Source organism: Gracilinanus agilis, chromosome 3 (genome assembly GCF_016433145.1).
Source record: "Gracilinanus agilis isolate LMUSP501 chromosome 3, AgileGrace, whole genome shotgun sequence".
NCBI classification, from domain to species: domain Eukaryota; kingdom Metazoa; phylum Chordata; class Mammalia; order Didelphimorphia; family Didelphidae; genus Gracilinanus; species Gracilinanus agilis.
Window position 1 is genome coordinate 383,417,599 of NC_058132.1, and position 17,668 is coordinate 383,435,266.

The window sequence follows — 17,668 nt, forward strand, 5'->3', positions numbered from 1 at the left end:
TTATACAGCTACAGATGTTAGTTTGTGTCTAGCTTATCCCTCAGATGAACTTGCTATGGCTTACTTGGGACACTGACAAGGGCAGCCATCCCTTGATTAGGAAATTTCTTCTTTCACTTTTCAGAATTTCTGTTATTCAGAATCAGAGTTAGCTAACACTATCTAATAAATTATGATTTTTCTTCATCCTGGTTTTCTCAGTCCTGTTAGATCCTGCCCATCCAATATAAACATGGCAATGATGATAAAAATAGCAATAATAATATTAATATCTTGCATTTATAGAGAACTTTAAGTTTTGCAATGCACTAATAGACATGTTTTGACATTTAAATCTCAAAACAAGCCTTTAAATTAAATGCAATTATTATCCCCCTTCTGTATGATACTGTTATGAAATTGCCCTCTAAATTAGATATCTTCCTCTCATAGCTTTTCTCTTTTTTTCCAATTACTAGAGTCACCTGACTCTTAGATGATAATGCATACCTAACCATTTCCAATTGGAAGCAGCCAGGTGACTCAATGGATAAAGCACTGATCCTGAAGCCTGGAAGACCTGAGTTCAAATCTAACCTCAGACACTTACTAGCTGTGCAGCCTTGATCAAGTTACTTAATTTCTATTCCTCTTAATTCACTACAAAATATAATTGCAAACCATTCCAGTACTTTTGCTAATAAAACACCATACAGGGTCCATGAAGGATTGGGCATGACTGAAAGAGCCATCTTGAATAATATATATACCTTTATCTCACCTTTGAACTCCAACATGCTGGTCCAGGCACAGAAATTGGTACTATTCCTTGCTCCTCATTGCCCTAGTCTGTTGTGAGGAAGATTACATTAGTTAGTTAATTAAGTATTAAGGATGTATCTAGCAGGAAGAAGCTGGAGCTGGGAATTCCAAGATGGAATGAAGGAGCAGGAAGAAGTGACTTGGCTCTGAGTGGGACTCCATTAGGGGTTAGCACAAACTGTGGTTAGCCCTGGGGAGACCTCAGAGTAAAGGAACCTGCATCCTGATTTTCCCTGGGATCCTGTGTGGTGGTGGCATCTAGCAAAGAGACAAGATCAACAGTGTTGTGCCAAGGGAAGAGGAGAAGTTTGAGATCTGGTGGACAATGTCTTGAGCACACTTTCTCAACTTGGTACCTGTGACCACCTTGGCTCTTGGCATCGAGAGATCATTGGTGGATTGCAGTGAGAACCCCAAACCCACATCAGCCCTTAGCTATGCTCAAGCTTGGCAGGTCCAGGTCTGAGGCAGTCATCCAGAGACTCCATTACAGCTCCTTGGGCCCTGTCTATTTAGGTCACTAAGTTAGTGTAGAAATAAATCCTCCCCTTTCCCTGTGCGTTTTGTCTCTGGGATTTAAGGTTTTAGAATAGACATCCCTTTCCCACCTTTTAGTTGTTCATAATTAAAATCAGTTATAACCTGTTACCTTGCCTGTTGAATTCAAAGACTCTGGCCCAGGGTGACAGTTGATCAACTGTCCCTTTGTCAGTTAGGAGCAGCTTGGCTGTTCTGGTCTCCATGTCCAGGTCTAGTCTCTCATAAACCCCAGTGTGTGTACCCACAAATCACTTAGTTTTATTATAATATCCCTGGTGTCTCCATTACCCTCACTTATTATTTTCTACAAGTCAATCCCTCATTATTCTTCTAATACACAATGAACTCATTTTCTTTAAGATTCATTATATTCCTGTATATCATCCAACCTAAATTATGAAAGAAGATAATATGTTTTTTTTTTTCTCAGAAAGTTCAACATCTGATTTACAGTCTTCTCTAGACCAAACCCTGTTCTCATATTTTTGGAAAAAACTGTGACTCTCAGTTTATCAGTTTCTTAATTTCCGTCATCTGTCCCTTCACTCAATCTCAGATGCTCAAAGAGATGGTTAAGCAATTAAATATATATATGTATATATGTATACATATATATATATATTCTGAATAACAGAAATTCTGAAAAGTGAAAGATTATTATGAGGATTTTTTCCCAATTTGTTGTTTCCCTTCTGATTTTGGTTGCATTGTATTTGTTTGTACAAGAACTTTTTTAATTTAATGTAATCAAAATTATTTATTTTACATTTTGTAATTTTTTCTAAATCTTGTTTCATTTTAAAATCTTTCCTTACCCAGAGTTCNTGTATATACATATATATATATATATATTCTGAATAACAGAAATTCTGAAAAGTGAAAGATTATTATGAGGATTTTTTCCCAATTTGTTGTTTCCCTTCTGATTTTGGTTGCATTGTATTTGTTTGTACAAGAACTTTTTTAATTTAATGTAATCAAAATTATTTATTTTACATTTTGTAATTTTTTCTAAATCTTGTTTCATTTTAAAATCTTTCCTTACCCAGAGTTCTGACAAGTTTACTATTCTGTGTTCACTTAATTTACTTATACTTTCCTTCTTTATATTCAGGTCATTCACCCATTCTGAGTTTAACTTGGTGTAGAGTTTGAGACACTGATCTAAACCTAATCTATCCCATATTGTTTTCCAATTTTCCCAAAAGTTTTTGTCAAATAGTGGATGTTTGTTCCAAAATTTGGGCTCTTTGGGTTTATCATACACTATCTTGCTGACGTCACTTACCCCAAGTCTATTCCACTGATCCTCCCTTCTGTCTTTTAGTCAGTACCATATCATTTTGATGACCTCTGCTTTATAGTATAGTTTAATATCTGGTACTGCTAAGCTATCTTCCTTCATGTTTTTTTTTCATTATTTCCCTTAATATTCTTGATCTTTTGTTCTTCCAAATGAACTTTTTTATAGTATTTTCTAATTCTGTAAAAAAGTTTTTTGGTAGTCTGATAGGTATTGCACTAAATAGGTAAATTAATATGGCTAGAATCGTCATTTTTATTATGTTAGCCTGTCCTACCCATGAGCAATCAATATTTTTCCAATTATTTAGATCTCTTTTTAATTGTTTGGAAAGTGTTTTGTAGTTGTGTTCATATAATTCCTGTGTTTATTTTGGTAGATGGATTCCTAACTATTTTATATTGTCTAGGGTGATTTTAAATTGTCTTTCTCATTCTCTTACTGCTGTGATGTGTTGGAAATATATAGAAATGCTGATGATTTATGTGAATTTATTTTGTGTCCTACAAATTCGCTAAAGTTGTTGATTATTTCTATTAGCTTTTTAGTTGATTCTCTACAATTTTTTAAGTAGACCATCATATCATCTGCAAAGAGTGATATCTTAGTCTCCTTATTGCATATTTTAATACCTTCAATTTCTTTTTCTTCTGTAATTGCTACTGCTAGTGTTTCTAGTACAATATTAAATAATAGAGGTGATAATGGGCATCCTTATTTCACACCTTATCTTATTGGCAAGGCTTCTAATTTATCCCTATTGCATATGATACTTGTTGATGATTTTAGATATATACTACTTACTATTTTTAGGAAAGGACCTTCTTTTCCTATACTTTCTATTGTTTTCAATAGGAATGGATGTTGTATTTTGTCAAAGGCTTTTTCAGCATTTATTGAGATAATTTTGTAGTTTTTGTTGGTTTGCTTGTTGATATGGTCAATTATGTGAATGGTTTTCCTGATGTTGAACCATCCTTACCATATTTTATCATAAAAGAGTTTGGTAGAACTCCTTCTTTTTCTTATTATGTCAAATATGTTGTGTAGTATTGGAATTAGTTCTTCTTTGAAGGTTTGATAGAATTCACTTGTGAATCTATCTGATCCTGGGATTTTTTCTTAGGGGGTTATTTGATGGCTTGTTCAATTTCTTTTTCTGATATGGGATTATTTAAGTATTCTATTTCTTCTGTTCCATGCCTTGCGGTCTTTTAGTGTGTAGGCTGCCAGATCCTGTGTGATCCTGATTGGTGCTCCTTGATATCTGAATTGTCTCTTTATGGCTTCTTGTAAATTTTTTTCTTTTACTTGGAAGCTCTTGAATTTGGTTATTATATTCCTAGGGGTTGTCTTTTTAAGGTCTAGTGTACAGGGTGATCTATGGATCCTTTCAATGTCTATATTGCCCTCTTGTTGAGAGCCATGAGGGCAGTTTGTTGGATAATTTCTTGTAGTATGGAGCCCAAATTTCTGTTGATTTCTGCTTTTTCAGTAAGACCAGTGATTCTCAATTTATCTCTTCTACATACAAATTATCTCTTCTGTCATTTTCTTAGTGAGATATTTCATATTTCCTTCTATTTTATCAGTTTTTTAGTTTGTTTTTTTTTTGTTCTTTCTGTCTTGAGAGATGTCTTCTACTTGCTCAATTCTGGTCTTTAGGGACTGGTTTTCTGCTATAACCTTAGATTTCCTTTTCCAATTGGTCTATCCTATTTTCCAGTTGTTTGATTTTTGTCTCCAACTTGCTTATCAATTCTTTTGATTTGGGGGCTTCTTTCTCCAATTGGGAGTTTCTGTCTTAACCTGTTAATTTCCTTTTGAGCTATTTCCTACTTGTCTCACCAAATCTCTTCCATCTTTCTCATGATCTCAGATTTGAACTCTTCAAGAGCTTGTGACCAATTTTCATTTTTTTGGGAAGGTTTGGATGTGATTACTTGTTTGTTCTTCTCTGCTGTTTGCTCCGTTGTCTGGATTTTTTCTGTGTAAAAGTTGTCAAATATTAAAGATTTCTTCTTAATCTTTCTCTTTTGAGGTTCTTGTGCCTGGCTTTCCATTATTATTATTTCTCTCTCAATCATAAGTCTGGGTGAGGCAGACAGGCTTTCTGCCTATCCTATTGAGCTGTGGAGCACTTTTTGCCTGAATCATAGCTCTGTGAGGCCCTCTCAGCTTTATCCTCACACCCATGGTTGATCTATGTTCTTTAGGCTCCTAGTGTCTCAAGTTTAGCTGTTCTCATGGTCAAGCCTTCTGATGGCCCCCTTGCATGCTCCTCTGCCTGAGGCTCTTTTAACAGTCTGAGGGTTCTGCTTCCACAGTCATGCACCCCTCTACACTGGGTCCCCACCCAAGGTCCGTGCCTGTGTTCAAGGTTGTTGTCCATGTCTGTGTCCTCACCTGTGCTCAAGGTCTGCATTCAAAGCCAATGCATTCTTTAGCTTCTTGGGGTCTTAAGTCTTGCTGCTCTTAGGAGCAGGCCCTGGTGATCCCAGGAACTTAATGAATGCCCCAAACTTTCTCTAACTCTTGTGCACTGGCTTTGGTACTATAGGTGATGTGGGGGCAGGGGATTGCTCAGCTTGAATTTTAGTGAGAGCTATTTAACCCCCTTATAACATGAAAATGCCGCAATTCCACATACATTCAATGCTACGCCCTGATGTGGGGTCCCTTAGTTCATCTGGATTTGTTTTTATGTCCTCTTGAGGAGTCCTATGTGTGTGGGTTAGGAGAGGTTAAGCAAGCTGCTTCTACTCTGCCTCCATTCTAAGTCCCCCCAAGGGTCAACTTTCTAATGACGGAATTTCCATTACTATGTTGGCAGTGTTAAAGGAGAAAATTGTGTGCAATCTCAAGACAGACTTACTCCCTTCCTCTATAAGATCAGACTTGTTCTAAAACTCACTGTATGAAGTCTCAGTAGTTTATTATAATTGCATAGATAGATACCTTATAAAAATCCCTATTTAATATTTCTTGGTGGCATAGAAATAATTCCAGTTTTATGAGTCACTATTTATTTGTTCTCTAGTTACCGATATAGGTTTTGAGAGGCTCATTATTAAAATATTGGTTACTGTGTTTGGGGCCCAAGTATGCCAACATTTAAAGTATCATAATTACAATGGACCCAAGGTTGTCTTATACTTTTTTTAAATAGGGAGGGGATAATATTATCATTCCACTGTTTGACTTTTGCCAGGAATAATAATGAGTAAAAGAAATTCATGAGGACTAGATGAAAAAGTCAAGTTTCGGTTCTTAACAGGGCAGGATATCCTTTATTCAAAATTGAACTGAAAGTTGAAAAAGGCCACCATCACTTTCCTATACAAATGACCTTCAGAATTTAGAGTGTTGAAGGTATGGAATTGCTTAAAACCCTCAGGGGGAAGGATATGGGAGACAGTATAATAAGAAAGAATATGACTGAGGGAACAGGAAGGAAATGGATTGCATAGATGTACATGAGTCCAGCTTCATTATATTTCCTACACCTATTTTTTCTCAATTTTGTGACCATAAAGATTTGTTCTGCTCTACTTTTATGAGACAAATATAATTCTGATACCTAAACCAGGAAAATATAATTCAAATAAAGTGAACTACCATCTAATATTAGTACTGTATAGTGATTATTTTTTAAGTACTAGCAAAAGTTAGAGCCAAAATTGTAGAGTATTAAGAATAAGGATACCCCATCTCCCTCTTCCCTTCCCACCCCAATATTCCTCTAAATAGACCTAGAAATGGACCAGACAATGTTCTTATAGGGAAATCCATTAAAAACTAACAGCTAGTAATTTTTTTCTATTCCAAGTTTGCATATATAGAAAGGTTTACAGGGACAAAGGAATGGATATGGCTCAAAATGCACTGCACCATAAACATACCAGCACAGGGAGGCCCAGACCATTAAGGGTCATGAAGATGGGTACAGGTCAGAAATGAAAATTTTATTGCCTGCTTTCTAATTCCACATCATAGATACAGGTTGGAATGAGGTGACCTTAACCTTGAAATGGTATTCAGAGGTTTAAATGAGTAGTTACTGGCCCTAAGTGAAATATCAAGCATGAAGAAAGTTCAGAAGCAAACAGTAGCTTCAATGCTTGGATAAGGAGCAGCACTGGATCTCAGTTCCAGCATCTAGGTTCATTAGAATCCAGCAGATAAATAACCAGGGAAAGAAGATCAAAGACAAACCTAAAGTACTTTCAGTCCGTTCCAAAAGAAGTCTGAGGAGATAAAATAACTTGTACCTAGGACAGCAACTTTTAGAGTACAAACAAGCAAGGTTAGCAACCAGTCTTTGTCCAGGATCAGGATATTTTGGAAGTACAGAAAGTTTGCAGATTCCCAGTCTATGCTATCCCTAAAATATTAGAATGCCACAACACTGAATACCATAAGAAAATAGCAAAATACCAAGAATTTCCTTCTAGTAGAGCTCTGACTTCAATAGTACCCTAACATTATATCTGAAGTCAGAAAATGGGATTGAAAAAAGAGGAAACAGACCAAAGAATCCCTTCTTCATAAGCTATTATGATGACATGGATGCTCAATCCAAAGACCTAGAAGAAAATGGCTTGAAAGTATTGACAAGTAGAGTTGCAAAGAAGATTACAACAGGTACGCAAATTCAACACGAAAAAACACATTATTACATCCTCAAATATACATAAAAACACATATATGCATATGTGTTTACATGTTTCCACATGTGGAAACATTCATATTCTTAAAAACTCATAAGTCATATTAAAAGAAAGGACACTATTAATTCCCTATTGTGAAAATGTATATGCATGGCTTAATAAAAGAATAATCATCTTATGAAATATTTTAACCAGTTTCTCAATTGTGTTTCTTAATGTTTTCTGGGACTTAAGTTAATTTTTTGGTTACTGTTTTGTTTTGATTATTCTGCTACTGGTTTTAGATACAAATACATGCATAATCTACTATACTTATTGATGTGGATATTATATATAATGTTACAGATTGCAACCCATTTGTATATTCTTATCTTGAGGAACTCATATCCATATTCTCTTCCACTTTATTTCACTTCCACATTAAAAAAATCTTACCTGGCATTCTACCCATTTTGCTGGAAGCTTTTCTTTTGAACTGTTGACATTGCATGAATTCTAATAGAGCATACATCAAGAGTTTATTTTAATAGTTTAGCTTAGAGGTGTATCAGTCATGGAATACAGCTCCTCTTTTTCATTATTTCCTACATTTGCATTTTTTTTCTTATAAATTTATGGTGTGACTATATACAAAAGAAAGATGAAGACCACATGGAAGTGGGCAGCATCTTGTATCTTTCTTTGTTTCAAAAGAGTTATGAGGGGCTAATTCTGAGACTTCTGGGATAAGATGGTGGCAGAATAGAGGCAGGGCAACTTTCTCTCCTTACAAACAGATATAGCATACCTCCAAAGGACAAGAAAACAAAATCCAGATGAAAGAAAGGGACACCACAATAATGCACAGTATCGAAGGTATATGGGATTTGGGCACTCCACTCTATAAGGGAGGAAATAGCTCCCATCAAAACATGAGCGGATCACCCCTCCCCCACCCACAGTACCAGAGGCACAGGCTGCGCTACAGAGTTAGAGCCAGCGGGGGCGCAAAATCTAGCTCCTTGGCAGCTAACTGGCACTACTAGGAACTTGTCCCTGAGAGCAGGAAGACCTAAAACCCCAGGTGGCTGGAAACCTCAGACCTTGGATATGGGAGTGGGGATGAGAGAGGCAGCATCAGTGCCCAGCTCACTCAGACTCAGGGGGAAAACCTCAGGTGCTAGAGCAAGCATGGGCCAAGTTCCGGGCTCTGGGCTGCCAGCTAGGACCACAAGGGTTTGAACTTGAAAACAGCTAAACCAGAGACCCCAGGAGGCTGGAAAACTCTGACCTTGGACACTGGAGTGGGGCTGAGAGAGGCATCAGCAGTGCCCAGTGCACTAAGATTCAGGGGAAAACCCCAGGTAGAGGAGCAAACATAGGCCAAGTTCTGGGCTCTGCTCAGCTGGCTATGAACATGGGGACTCAACCCTGAAAACAGATAGACCAGAGACCCCAGGAGGATCCCAAGAGAAACCAGGAGATTCACAAAGTAGCCTCAGGCAAAAACTGCTTCCTAACTCCATACAAAGAGAATCAGATTGCCTTACTCAGACTTATGGCAGATAAAGCACAATGATGCCAAGCAAAGCCCAAGAAATAAACAAGAAGACAAAGAAAAAAAAATCTAACAATAACTTCTGCACAGAAATAAACCAGAAAATGGAGGAGGACAAATAATTAAAGACATCCAAACCTCTCCAAAAAATGAAAATGGGTCACAAGATATTGAAGAGTTCAAATCTGAGACCATAAGATAGAAGAGATCCAGCAAGAAAATAAAAATTTAAAAGGCAGAATTTCATAATTGAAAAGTGAGGCTCAGAAAACAAATGAATTGATAAGCAAATTAAAGACCAGAAAAGACCTGCTAGAAGCCTTTAAGAACCAGATAGCCCAGATTGAAAAGGAAAATGAAAAGATTTTAGCTGAAAACCAATCTCTGAAGGCTAGAATTGGGCAATTAAAGCCAAAGATTTCTCAAGACAACAAGAATTAATGAAGAAAAGTCAAAAGACTGACAAAATAGAAGGAAACACGAAATATCTCAATGAGAAGTTAATAGACCAAGAAAACAGGTCTAGAAGAGACAATTTAAGAATCATTGGTCTTTCTGAAAAAGCAGAAATTAATAGAAATTTGGACTCCATACTAAAAGAAATTATTCAGCAAAACTGCCCTGAAGTTCTACAAGAAGAGGGCAATATAGACATTGAAAGGATCCATAGATCTCCCTCTACACGAGACACTGAAAAGACAACCACCAGGAATATAATAGCCAAATTCAAGAGTTTCCAAGTAAAAAAAAATTACAAGAAGCCAGAAAGAGACAATTTGGATATTAAGGAGCACCAATCAGGATCAAACAGGATCTGGCAGCCTACACACTACAAGACCTCAAGGCTTGGAACATGATATTCAGAAAGGCAAGAAAATAGGGTCTACAACCAAGGATCACCTACCCATAAAAACTGACTATATACTTCCAGGGGAAATTATAGACATTCAACAAAATAGAAGATTTCCAAGTATTTGCACAGAAAAGACCAGGACTAAATGGAAAGTTCGCTATCCAACCACAAAAAACAAACAAAAAAAACAAACAAAAAAAAAACAACAAGAAAAACATGAAAAGGTAAATAAGAAACAGAGGGGAAAGGAAGAAAACTCTTATTTTTAAATTTGCCTCTTTAAGGGCTTTAATAAGATCAAATTATTTGTATTTCTATATGGAGAAATGGTTATGTGTAATTTTCAAAAACTGTATTCACTCTTATAGTAATTAGAAGAAATATTCTTCTAGGGAGAGGTAGGAACACTAAATGGTCTAAGATGAGACGGGGTGGGGAAAAAAAGGAGGAGGGTGAATATTAGATGACACCAAGAGAAACTTGAATAAATAAGAAAAATAGAATATTCTATACCACGCAAAGAGTGCATGGGAAGGGGAGGAGATGAATACTATTATAAGAAGGAGAGGAAGAGAGTATTAAGAGGTAATATTTAAACCTTACGCTCAGTGGAATTAATCCTGAGAGGGAAGAGTAGCTATATCCATTGGGATATAAAACTCTATTTAACCCTACTGAGAAAGTCAGAATGGATAAACCAAGGGAAGCAGGGGAGTGGATAGGTCAAAAAAAGGAGGGGAGAAGAAGGGGGAGGGAATTCATTAAGCCTTTAAAAATAAATAGAGGGGAATAATAAGGGAGGGGTGAAAAAGGAAGTAAATTAAGGGAGGGGACAAGGGTTACTAGTTTAAAGCAAACCACTGGTTTAAAAGGAAATAGTGTAAGAAGAAGGAGTAGCACTAGGAGAGCATACCAAAATGTTAGGGAATACACATCTGATAATTATAACTCTGAATGTGAATGGGATGAACTCACCCATAAAATGGAAGCAAATAGCAGAGTGGATTAGAAACCAAAATCCTACTATATGTTGTTTACAAGAAACACATATGAGGTGGGTGGACATACACAAGTTTAAGGTAAAGCAAAATCTTTTGGTCTTCAAATGAGAAAAAGAAGGCAGGAGTGGTGATCATGATCTCTGACAAAGCCAAAGTTAAAATAGATCTGATTAAAAGAAACAGGGAAGGTAATTACATACTAATAAAAGGCAGTATAGACAATGAGGAAATAAGAGTATTCAACATGTATGCACCAAATTGTATAGCATCCAAATTCCTAAAGGAGAAACTGGCACAGCTCAAGAAGGAAATAGATAGTAAAACCATACTAGTGGGAGATCTAAATATTCCCCTATCAGATCTAGATAAATCAAACCAAAAAATAAATAAGAAAGAGATAATAGAGGTGAATGAAATCCCAGAAAAATTAGATTTAATAGATATGTGGAGAAAAATGAATAGGGACAAAGAGGAATACATCTTCTTTTCAGCTGCACATGGTACATTCACAAAGATTGACCAGGTAATAGGGCATAGAAACATTGAAAACAAATGCAAAAGAGCAGAAATAAGAAATGTAACTTTCTCAGATCATAATGCAATAAAAATAATAATTATTAAGGGCACATGGGCAGGCAAACCAAAAACTAATTGGAAATTAAATAATATGATTCTCCAAAACCAGTTAGTTAAAGAAGAAATCATAGAAATGATCAATAATTTCATTGAAGAGAATGACAATGATGAGACGTCCTACCAAAATCTGTGGGATGCAGCTAAAGCAGTACTCAGAGGCAAATTAATATCCTTGAGTGCACATATTAACAAATCAGAGAGAGCAAAGATCAATGAACTGGGCATGCAAATTAAAAAACTAGGAAGGGAACAAATTAAAAATCCCCAGCTAAAAATCGAATTAGAAATTATAAAAATTAAAGGGGAAATCAATAAAACTGAAAGTAAAAGAACTATTGAATTAATAAATAAGACTAGAAGCTGATACTTTGAAAAAAACAAAATTGACAAAGTACTGGTCAATCTAATTTAAAAAAGGAAAGAAGAAAACCAAATCATCAGTATCAAAGATGAAAAGGGAGAACTCACCTCTATTGAGGAGGAAATCAAGGCAATCATTAAAAACTATTTTGCGCAATTATATGGTAATAAATATAGCAATCCAGGTGAGATGGATGAATATTTACAAAAATATAAATTGGCTAGATTAACAGTAGAAGAAATATGTTATAAAAATAAAAGAAATGTAGATGGATAGATGGAGAGGGAGGGTGAACTAACAAAACTGGATACTACCACTGGTAATTCTGTGACGTCAGTGGAGTCCAGATAGGTGGCTAGGGCAAAATCAACTGAGGCTTGCCACCTAGCTAGATTATGTGACACCTTCCTCCTTTATAACAGTGCCTAGGCAGGATCCTTCAGGTCAATGGATGGTATCCATTCAGGTTCCACCTGGGGTTGATTGATAATATATTTTGGGCTCTATCCGCCTTGGTAACTGTTTATCTGACTGTGTATCTCCCTTCCTAGAGAAGCTATGAAATAACCACTTGAGGAAGGTACTTGAAAGGCTTTATCTATAATTAGCAAAGATGGGTGTTGGGAATGGATAGAAGAATTGGGACACCCTAACTACTTTGGTGATAAAAAAAATCCTCAGAGCTGTAGGCAGGTGATTGATTCTGAATAGCCAGCTTCTCTGGCTCAGCCTGGCCACAGCCAAACCAGAGTAAGCAAACTGCTGCTTGGTGTCTTTCAGCTTCTTCTTCTTTCTGCTAGATGTTATGCCTAAATAGCCTTCAGGATATCCACCCCTTTCCACCCACTTCTTCTTCTCCTGCCCACTTCCGGGATCCCTCCCAGGCCCTGGAAAACCTAGATAACTACAGATGATTTGATTTCCTAAATATCTAGGGTCAGTAGAATCAGAAGAGTCTGGGTACAGGTTGAAATGTTGTTCAGGTACAAGACAGGTACAACCTTCTTGCAAGGTTGAGCTCAGCAAGTCACCAATCCCACAAAAGACCAGGATCCACAGATCTCTAATCCAAGGGAAGGAAAGGAACCCCCTTCAGGGCTGCCAGGGTATTCTATACCTCCCTGCGCCAACTGCTTTCTCCCCTGTCCTCACAGCCCCTGGGAACATTCTAAGATCCAACGGTCCTCACCCACCAATATAAGAGGGAAATTTAGGTATTTTATAGATATGTATTTAAAATGTGGCCACCAGGAATCAACAATTCAGGTTGATTCCGTAATTAAATCAGACCCAAGTAAGCATCTGGTTAGGCAGTTTATTTACAATTAGGAAGGTAAAGATATAGGAATAAAGAGAAAGGGAGAGGCTAGTCCAGGCCTGCTGAGGCCTGGACAAGAGAGAAGGTTGAAAGGCTAAATAAATTAGGCTGCAAGCCTCAAGGCCTAGCAACCAGATAAGCTAGTGCCTACTTAAGGCAGAGTTTGGAAGCGGCCTAGGTAGGCCAAGGAAGTCAGACTAACTTACCCACATGACAATACAGAGTAGAAGCTGTCTGTGGTCTCAGGAGCTCCTTCAGCAGCAAGTTCAAGGCGGGAACTGCCTCCACAGGAAGTAACCAACATACTTAAAGAGATAGTGTCTTTCGTCACTTCCTGTGGGTCCACCTCTAATTCAAGTGGACAAATGGCAGTCTCTACATTGATTTGGATTGCCCAAAGGGCAGTCCCTTGTTCTTGATTTGTTACTTATTGTCATGTGTGGGTAACTCGTCCCCCTCCCCACTAAGGGAGGTGGGAATGACCTCATCTCAGGTAGGTAGAGTTTTGACTATAGAATGGACTAGAGCTAATTTTATTTACACACCAATCAAGGGTGAGACTCTCTGCTCCCAGAGCTTCAATATAACAAATACAATATTTAAATATTCCCCTATCAGAAAAAGAAATTGAACAAACCATCAAAGAACTCCCTAAGAAAAAATCCTCAGGAACAGATGGATTCACAAGTGAATTCCATCAAACCTTCAAAGAACAACTAATTCTGTAACATGGAAAATGGCACAGTGGAATTCCTGCAAGATACAGGATCAAGCCTCACCCAGAATTCTGAGGGACCCGCCCCTGGAGAACTCTGGATGAGGGGACAATAGGAAAGGAGTTAGACAGTTCATTCCTGGGGATTGAGGTGAGCAGGTCACTCTGCTTGCTTTTCCCTGTTTGGGGTTTACCTTGGTGGTCATAGTGGCAAAAGCCATTGTGGTTTCTACTTGGGAGTTTGCCATTCTAGCAGGATTAGACCTTTTTAGCAACAACATAATAGTTATTTAGATATTTTAGATATTAGAAGTGATTATTATAAGCTTTTAGTGCCAGCTAGATATAAAGTCTGCCATTCCCTCCTAGGGGAGAGGGGCAGTTTCTGCCTAACAGTTCAGGGCTTCCCAGATCCTATCCAAATCCTTGATACCCCCCTCCTGGCCTATCCTTTCTTTCTTTTATCAATATATGAATTACATCTTTAATAGTTGTGTCTGACCATTATTGAGGGCATACTCACAGGTACTATAAGTTTGGATGCTTTCTGTTGGCAGCAAAGGAAGTCAGATCCTCCTCAGTTCTTGATGACAAATTATCAGCTTCTCCTTTGTTCCTCAATCAAAGCTGTGAGGAATATAAGTAGAGAAAGTGAACATCATTAGAGATTAGCTTTGCTGAGCCTTGTCAGAAGTCATTGCCCTGTCTCCATTTTTAACTGAAAAGCAATTGCTGAGTGGGAGTAGTTTGAGAGCAAGGATCACTTACCCCTCCCCACTCACTCAAGCCTCTGTGGGGGGGAGGAGAGAGAGTCTTACAGGCTACTAGCCCAGGGCAATCCATCAGCTTCCCAAAATCCCTGTTATCCTTAACATAACAATACCAATACTATAGCAACTATTTGTCATAATAAGCAAAGAAGGAGTTCTACCAAATTCCTTTTATAATACAAATATGGTACTGATCCCAAAGCCAGGTAAATCAAAAACAGAGAAAGAAAACTATAGACCAATCTCCTTAATGAATATAGATGCAAAAATCTTAAACAGAATGCCAACAAAAAGACTCCAGCAAGAGATCATGAGGGTTATTCATTATGATCAGGCGGGATTTATAGCAGGAATGCAAGGATGGTTCAACATCAGGAAAATCATTCACATAATTGACCATATCAACAAGCAAACCAGCAAAAACCACATGATTATCTCAATAGATGCTGAAAAAGCCTTTGACAAAATATAACATCCATTGCTATTGAAAACACTAGAAAGTAGTGGAATCGAAGGACCTTCCTAAAAATAATAAACAATATATATCTAAAACCATCAACAAGCATCATATGCAATGGGGATAAATTAGAAGCCTTGCCAATAAGATCAGGAGTGAAACAAGGATGCCCACTATCACCTCTATTATTTAACATTGTACTAGAAACACTAGTAGTGGCAATTGGAGAAGAAAAAGAAATTGAAGGTATTAAAATAGGCAATGAGGAGACTAAGCTATTACTCTTTGCAGATGTTATGATGGTCTACTTAAAAAATTGTAGAGAATCAACTAAAAAGCTAGTAGAAATAATCAACAACTTTAGCAAATTTACAGGATACAAAATAAATGCACATAAATCATCAGCATTTCTATATATTTCCAACAAATTAGAACAGCAAGAGTTAGAAAGAGAAACACCACTTAACATCTCCCTAGACAATATAAAATACTTAGGAATCTATCTACCAAAACAAACAGGAATTATACGAACACAACTACAAAACATTTTCCACACAATTAAACAGAGATCAAAACAATTGGAAAAAACATTGATTGTTAATGGGTAGGATGAGCTAACATAATAAAAATGACAATTCTACCCAAATTAATTTACCTATTTAGGGCCATACCTATCAAATTACCAAAAAACTTCTTTACTGAATTAGAAAAAAACTATAACAAAGTTCATTTGGAAGAACAAAAGATCAAGAATATCAATGGAAATAATGAAATAAAAAACATGAAGGAAGGTGGCCTAGCAGTATCAGATATTAAGCTATACTATAAAGCAGAGGTCATTGAAACAATATGGTACTGGCTAAGAGACAGAAGGGAGGATCAGTGGAATATACTTGGGGTAAGTGACATCAGCAAGACAGTGTATGATAAACTCAAAGAGCCCAACTTTTGGGACAGGAATCCACTATTTGACAAAAACTGTTGGGAAAATTAGAAAACAATATGGGAGAGATTAGGCTTAGATCAACATCTCGCACCATACACCAAGATAAATTCAGAATGGGTGAATGACTTGAATATAAAGAGGGAAAATAGAAATAAATTAAGTGAACATATAATAGTTTAATTGTCAGATCTCTGGGAAAGGGACAATTTTAAAACAAAGCAAGAGTTAGAAAAAATTAAAAAATTGTAAAATAAATTATTTTGATTATATTAAATTAAAAAGTTTTTGTACAAACAAAAACAATGCAACTGAAATCAGAAGGGAAACAACAAGTTGGGAAAAAACCTTTATAAACAAAACTCTGACAGGGGTGTAATTACTCAAATATACAAGGAGATAAATTAATTATATAAAAAAATCAAGCCATTCTCCAGTTGTTAAATGGGCAAGGGACATGAATAGGCAATTTTCAGATAAAGAAATCAAAAGTATCCATAAGCACATGAGAAAGTATTCTAAATCTCTAATAATTAGAGAAATGCAAATCAAAACAACTCTGAGGTACCACCTCAAATCTAGCAGATTGGCTAAAATGATAGAAGGGGAGAGTAATGAATGATGGAGAGGATGTGGCAAAATTGGGGCATTAATGCATTGCTGGTGGAGTTGTGAACTGATCCAACCATTCTGGATGGCAATTTGGAACTATGCCCAAAGAGCTCTAAAATACTGCCTGCCCTTTGATCCAGTTAAATCATTGTTGGTTTTGTACCCCCAAAGAGATCATAAATAAAAAGAATTCTACAAAAATATTTATAGCTGCAATTTTTGTGGTGGCAAAAAACTGGAAAATGAAGGGATGCTCTTCAACTGGGGAATGGCTAAACTAATTGTAGTATATGTTGGTGATGGAATACTATTGTGTTCAAAGAAATAATATACTGGAGGAATTTTATGTGAACTGGAAAGACCTCAAGGAATTGATGCAGAGTGAAAGGAGCAGAGCAAAAAGAACATTTTATACAGAGACTGATACACTGTGGTAAAATTGAATATAATGGACTTCTGTACTGGCAGCAATGCAATGATCCAGTACAATTCTGAGGGATTTGTGGAAAAGAATGCTGCCCACATTCAGCGAAAGAACTATAGGAGTGGAAACACAGAAGAACAACAACCGCTTGAACACATGGGTTGATGAGGGCATGGTTGGGTGTGTAGACACTAAATGACAACACCAATGCAACTATCAATAATATGTAAATAAGTCTTGATAGTTCACACATGTTAAAACCAGTGGAAATGCACGTTGAATATGGGGGCGACTGAAGAGGGATGAAGGGGAATGTAAATGCAGGAATCATGTAACCATGGAAAATTTTTCTAAAAAAATAAAATATTTAAAAAAGATATATGAGGCCTAATCATTTTTGACTGAATAATCAGCTTACTTGAGGCAAGTCTTTCTATACTTACCCTAATTTTGTTTTACAAAAGTAGATCCAATTTCTTTCGGAGATTATTCTCAGAGTTTATTGAATAGGATAGTATGTTTCTGGAATCATAATGATTATTTTTGTAATTATTGATGTTGATATCCCTGCTACTTCTTATTGATTTTTTGTTTGTTTTTTTATAGAATGAAAAAGATGAATAAGACAAAGAAGGAATTAAAAGTTAAAAAGACAAGGAATGAGTAATAATGGGGAGACAATGAAGGAGAAAGTTGAAAACTATTAATATAGAAAATATGAAATATT